Source organism: Hippopotamus amphibius, chromosome 2 (genome assembly GCF_030028045.1).
Source record: "Hippopotamus amphibius kiboko isolate mHipAmp2 chromosome 2, mHipAmp2.hap2, whole genome shotgun sequence".
NCBI classification, from domain to species: Eukaryota; Metazoa; Chordata; class Mammalia; order Artiodactyla; family Hippopotamidae; genus Hippopotamus; species Hippopotamus amphibius.
Window position 1 is genome coordinate 119,427,836 of NC_080187.1, and position 7,234 is coordinate 119,435,069.

The window sequence follows — 7,234 nt, forward strand, 5'->3', positions numbered from 1 at the left end:
CTCCTACAGTGCATGTATAACTTCATAAGAAACTAGCAAACTCTTTTCCAAAGTGGATGTACCATTTTGCATCCACACCAGCAGTGTATGAGAGTTCCTGTTGTTCTACGTCCTTGTCAATGTTTGTCATTTTGGGGATTTTTTTTTCCTTTAAAATTTTTACCTATATTAGTAGTTGTGGTTTTAATTTTCATTTGCCCAGTGACTAGTGATCCTGAGCATTTTTCATGTGCTTATTTGCCATCTATATATCTTCTCTGCTAATTTTTGTGGAAACTCTCAACTCTGTTCAATTCTGTTTTTAATGAATATAGGACTATTCAAGTTCCCTGTTCCTTTTGGTGGGTAATCCTTTCCTAAGAATTTATCCATGTCATCCAAACTAAAAATTTACTAGCATATAATTATTCATATTTTCTGTTTTTCCTATTATTATAGTATCTTTAATGATGTCCCTTACTTTCCGAAAATTGGCTTTTTGTGATTTTTAAAAAAAAATGTTCATTAATCTTGCTAGGGAGTTGTCAATTTGTTAGTCTTGTCAAAGAACAAAATTTTAACCTTTGTTGTTCATTTTATTATGTACTTTTTCTATTTTATGAACTTATTGTTTTTATGATTTCATTTCCTGTTCTTTTATTATTTATTTTCCTTTTCTTTCTTTTTAACAGTTTTAGATGGATGGAGGCTCATTAATTTTCAGCCTTTTTTTCCCTCTGAATATAGACACATAAGACTATAAAATTTACATAATACTAGTTTAGCTGCATTCTGCAGATTTTGATAATATTTTTTCATCATTTAGTTCAAAAATTATCAAATTTCTCTTTCAGTGTATTCTTAGACATGGTTATTTTGTTGTATGCTTCTTAATTTCAAAACATATGGGAACTTCTGATTATATTTTTGTCATTTACTTCTAAAATAATTTTATTATGGCCAGAGAACATAATTCATGTAATATTAGTTCCTTGACATTTATTGAGAGTTTATTTCCAAGTATATATTTTCTTTTTCTTTCTTTTCTTTTCTCCTTTCTTTCTTGTTTTCCTGTGTACTTGCAAAGAAAATATATTCTGTAGCTGTAGAAGTGATGTCCATGTTGGGATGGAAACTCTGTGTACCTTCTTAGATTCTCTATAACTCCTGCTTCTTTCTCTCTTGGTCAATGACGTACCTGAGATTAATTTCCCCTCTAGTACTTGGATGAAATACAATATCTTGTCATTTTACAAAAAGTAGATGACAGCCACCTTTCAACTTAAGCTATTCTCTGAAAACCAGAGAACCTTATCTTCTGCAGCCACAGGGCAGGTTGCTGAAAATCGGGCTCAGGATCTGATTATAAAAGTGGTAGAGCTGCAAAAGAGACTAAATGTACAGTCTCAGCAGGTCTCATATAAAAATTAGGCCCAGACATGGAAAGAATAAGACTCTAAGATTTGGAGTTGGGATATTTGAGTGAACAATCTGAGAATCTTGAACCCACCCCCAAATTTCCCTGAGCTCTTCCTGATGGCAGAAACAGCCCCTTCCACATTATCAGGGATGATCAGCCTTACCTGAGGTGGATGCCTTGCAAGATGATGTTGGTTCTTCTCAGGGCCTACTCCTCATTATTTCTAGGGTTATATCAAGAGCCAGGTACCAGCAAAGCCCAGACTGAGAAATACAAACCCTGCCTCAGAAAAAAAAATGCCTTCATAGCAAAATAATTATAGGACCTGCCTAATAATAGGACCTGGGAGCATGCGTAAAAGTGGATCTTGGTGTAGGACAACGGAAGGCAGAATTTAAGACTGGAGACGACACTGACATAGGGCACTCATCTTTGAGGATTCTTACTGGGGTAAAAACACCTGAAGCCATCCTGGCAAGCTAAGGACCAGCAGGCTTGGAGTGGCAATCAAGGTGGTTTGACCTGCAGGATCTGAAGTGGTGGTTGATACATCACAATTCCCTAAATGGAGAGCCAACTAGGGCGCTAGTATACTTACATAAACAGAGAAAAGTGAGAATGTGTGAACTGTCTTCCACCTCAATGGAAAATTAAGGCCCCACACCCAGTTTCCAGACCTAAATGTACAGATCCAGAGCACCTGATTGAAAAGGTCAGTTCCACTTGAGTAAAGTGCCTGTAACTCCGTCACAAATATATGCAGTGAATATCCCCGCAATCCTTTCTCACAGGAACAACCTGTGACCATATGCCAGAGTAACCATGCCCCAAGCAAGGTCTAGGGCATGTCAGGATGTTTCCCCTCAGGTGAAGGACACGCTCCTGCACCTCAAATATCTGAACAGTAAAACAAAAACAACAGAAGGCACCTGGTGGGCCTCTTGGGCATTTGAATTTGGAGGAAACAAGTACCAAATTTTGAAATACTTCTCTGATTCAGTTATTGAATAACCCCAAAGGCTGCCAAATTTTTAGGGGCCTAAAGCAAGAGATGGCTGTACAATCAGATCCACAACCAGATCCTCGTTGTGGCACAAGTTTCCCTCTTTCTTGGTCATATAACCCAGCAGGTCAGATGATGCTAGAGATATCTAATGGGAAGGAATCTAGAAAGTTCCAGTAGGGGAAAGTTTCAGTAGGGAGCCACAAAAAAGACCATTATAATTTGGGAGTAAATCTACACCCTCCACAGAAGAAAACCAGTCTTCATTTACAGAACATCTCTTGTGCCCTGGTAGCAACAAACCACCCCGTCACATGACACAAAGTGACAGTTGATACGAGTTATGCCTCATGAGCTGGATGTGATCTATTCCAATGAATCATAAGATTTGGTGTGCACCGCAGTGATCTATTGTGCAAAAGTAGTGGCCCAGTTGGAGCTGAGCTTGGACAAGACCACATGGCCCAAGTAAATTACCCAGACTCCCACATCACCTGCCTCTGCTGCACTGCTGCCTCTCCCTCGACCAGCACCAGGCCTCATGGCCCTACAACTAGCCAGCACATGAGGAAAGGACTCAGGTGCAGATCCTAACTAGGTCGCCTCATTATGTGGGCTTTTGCTGAAAATGGTTGCCCGCTGCACTGCTGCCTCATCTCAGCACCACTTGGGGATATCCCTGAAAGACATATAAAAGGAGGTCCTTCACATGGGCCAAAATCAGAGTGGCTCAGTCATTCATTCATATGGAAAGAAAAGTGGTTGGAGGTACAGATATATGCTTTTGGCAGTGGCTAATGGCTTCGGCTTCTCAAGGGCTTGGAAGGATCAAAACTGAAGGTCTGAGGAAGAGGTATGTAAGTGGGTGAACAGTACGCAGATCTATTTTACCTAAAAGATCAACAGAGACCAATGCATTTCAGAGAAAGCTCTCAGTAGTCAGGAGGATGGGATGGTGGTCCTCTGGCTGCTAGGCAGACTCTTCTTACCAACCCAGTCCTTGAGCAAAGGGACCATGGACAGTGTAAAGGGTCACAGCTCAGCATGGACCCAACAACGTCTTCCTCTGTCAACACTGACGTAGTTGCTGACTGATGCTGAGCTCTTGACTTGGCACCATTAATCACAGGGCAGTGTTTTGGCCTCATGAACCCTGCCCATACTTCTGCCAGCATCACCCCCCAAACCTGCAGAATGCCTTATCCAGGTATCTTGCACAGTACTGCCTCAGAACAAAAGGACCCATTTTACATCAGAGGTGTGACAATGAGCCCATGACTATGGAATGCATTGACTTTGTCACTTGTCCATCATCAAGTAACTGGCCTGATACAATGGTGGGATGGCCTTACTGAAGGCTCAGCTAAGGTGCTGGCTGGGGGAGACAGCACTCAGTGACGTCTGGACACAATCTTCCAATGCAGGATGTGGTATGTACTCTGAACCAATGACCAATGATCGACAGTGTGACTATAGCTAGAATACACGAGTCTGAGAACCAACAGGTATAGCGGTGGGCCCTTTTATTATTACACCCAGCAGCCCACTTGTTTATTTTTTGTTTCCCATTCATGCCACCTTAGGCTCTCAGTGTTGTAGGCCCTAGTTCCTCTGGAGGTAGGAGTGGAGACAGTTCTTTCAGCAGTCACTGAAATTGTTCCTCTTCAGTGGAAGCTGTGATTACCACCTGAGTACTTTCTGTTCTTTTTCCATGGCCCAACAGGCAAAGAAAGGAATGACTATCATGATTAGGGTTATAACTGACAAACATCAGGGACTAGATTGCTGGTGTGTAATGTGAGTAGGGTGGCGTGTGTCTGGAACTGAGGTAAGTAGCTGGGCTATCTTTCTTATACCCAGAAATGACTTTCAATGAGCACGGGAAACAACCACAACCAACACCTTGGGGATGAAGGGCTGGGGCACCACACCAAGCAAACAACCCAGACTGTCCAAAGCACTCATTTGGGTGAAGGAAATCCAGCAGAGGGGACTCTACCTTGTTTCACTAACACTCTTGTCATAGGCTTCTGGATCAGAAATGGTCACCAGCTTGGGGTCTCTAATCCGACTTGTAGCGTAAGGATGTCTCCATTCTCAATAGAGGGGGCCTGGGGGACAGCAGGCCTCATTACAGTAGGAGGGTTGTATATAATGGGAGGACGTGAGTGGTACAAAGCGTGGACTGAGTTGGGACACAAACTTGTACACTTTCTCAAATTCCCTCAGCCATTCTCCTCTCTCCCTTGGTTGGCACCTCACCTGCACCAGGCTACTCCCACTTCTGGAGTTGGTTGAGGCACACTGCAGGGCAGATACGGTCTTCCCTCAGCCATTGAAGTGTTGGATGCTGCAAACTGGAAGTGCACAGGAGTCAGTCCCACAATGAGCTAGGACCTCAAAGAAGGACCCTCTCAGAATAAAGGCGTTTAGTATCTAAACCTACCCCTACTCCGGCCAATTGCAAGGAGTAACAGATAGGCAACCTTGGTGTTGACCAGAGCAGGAAACTGGGTGGGGGCAGAGTGGGGAGCTGAAAAACTGTGACCATGAACATGCACTGGATGGATGTGCACTACTGGAATGGCCAAAGACCTTCAGACTGTGAACAGGGTTGACATAGCCTCCGTCATTAGGGTCCTGTATCCCCATATGCCTTCAAACACTTGGCATCATGCATCTTCCTCTCCCCCGCCCCCATCCCCTGCCGCCAACCTTTTCTAACCAGCCTAATAAAGTGATGGGTCATTATTGTTTTATTTGCTTGTGATTATTAATGATTTTGAACATTTTATCTCATACTTCAGGATCTGGTTTGGTTTGTTCTGTAAATCACATGTCTTGGCAGTTGCTGTCAACATGGATGTATCTCTTTATTCTTTAGAAAAGCTTTGTTTTTTCTCCATAAAGTTTGTTAAAAATTACTCTGGGATATTATAGTTTCTGCTGTCATTGTGAATGGAATACTGTTCCTATCATATTTTCTAATTGTTAGTACACTGATTTTAAGAGGTAGATAACCTCTTCACCAGTCATGCAGAACTGTGCTTACTAATTCTACTGATTTTCTTAGTTTTCTAAAGGAGGTTGTACTGTTTAGAAATTATGGTAAATAAACCTCTTATCCTTTTAGAACTCAGTTTTGTCTTCTAAAAGTATTATATTTATTAGCACTTTCAGGGCGATACTTAATTATGCTGGTGATATCACCCTTACCGTGCTCCTAACACCAGCGAAAGTGTTCCCCATGATCATTATGCATGTTTGCTGTAATTTTTTTAGATTCCTTTATTGAGTTAAGAAAACTATCTTCTATCTCTATTTTATTGAGATTTTTATAATTTCTACTTAATTCGTCAATTATTTTAAATCGTGTGTGTGCACACACGTGTGTGTGTGTGTACACATGTGTGTGTGTGTGTGTGTATTCAAAGGGACTCGATTAAAAAGGAATTATTGAATTATGGTTAGCAATTAGTATTTTGCAAATTGTTAAGACTTGACTTGTGGCCAAATACTAGGGAACTTTTTTTCCAATTAATACAGACTATCTTGGGCTACACCAGGAATGCATGGAAGATCTCACAGAGATGTGCCTGCTTCTGAAGGACTCAAGGAGGACCACTTAGGTCCTCACGCTCCTCCAGTGGCACAGTGCCCCCTGCATGCTGGAGAACAAGCCTTCAGGGCTTGGATCTAGAGGCTTGAAAGCATGGCGTACTTTCTAAGGGCCTCTTCCTGCAGCCATGGCACCACACCTCAGCAGGTCATGTTTTCCTAATGACAGCCCATTTGCCAGACTCAGGACTCACCCTCAGCAAGATTCACAAAATCCCCCAGAGCTTCCTGTGTTCCCATAAAGACTCCCTTACCAAGACTCTCCACACACCCAAAACAGGGATCCCTAGAGTTGCACATGTTCTCGGGTAGGGCTGCCATCCCCAGACATGACACCCCTCTAATGTTGCAGCTGAGGACAGAGTGCCTGGACCTGATTAGTTGCCTTCCCCTAAGAAATGACCAGAACTGCTTTCCTAGCCATTGTGTCTCCAAGCTTCTCAGGTGGACCCATACACTCAACATTCCCTTGTCTGGTCCCCAATCTCTTGCCGACACCCCAACTCCTTCCCCTGTGTCTTCAGCAAACCTCCCTATATCTCAATTTACCTGAATTTTCCCTTCACCTTCTGAACAGCTATATCCTTTCTTGCTGTGTCGTGTGTGTGTGTGTGCATTTATTTCAGCTAATTTCTCATCTCCTTCCCCTTTCCCCACTTCTTTGGAACAGTAAGCAAAACTATGATAGAACTAAAAGAGAGACACACACCCCTAAGAGTTCTGACTTGATGCCAGTTTCCAGAGCTAACAAAGACCTTGAGTTTTCAAATGTATCACAGTCATGCAAGGTTAATACATTACGGGTAAAAGGCATATGGGAATCCTCTGTACTGTCTTTGCAACTTTTCTGTACATCTAAAATTACTCCAAGGACTTCCTAGGTGGCGCAGTGGTTAAGAATCTGCCTGCCAATGTAGGGGACACAGGTTTGATCCCTGCTCCAGGAAGATGCTGAGGAGCAACTAAGCCCATGCACCACAACTATTGAGCCCACGTGCCCCAACTACTGAAGCCCAAGAGCCTAGAGCCTGTGCTCTGCAACAAAAGAAGCCACCACAATGAGAAAGCCCACGCACCACAATGAAGAGCAGCCCCGACTCGCCGCAACTAGAGAAAGCCCGTGTGCAGCAATGAAGACCCAATGCAGCCAATAAATAAGGAAATAAATTTATAAAATAAAATAACTCCAAAATAAACCTCACCTCAGACTAAAA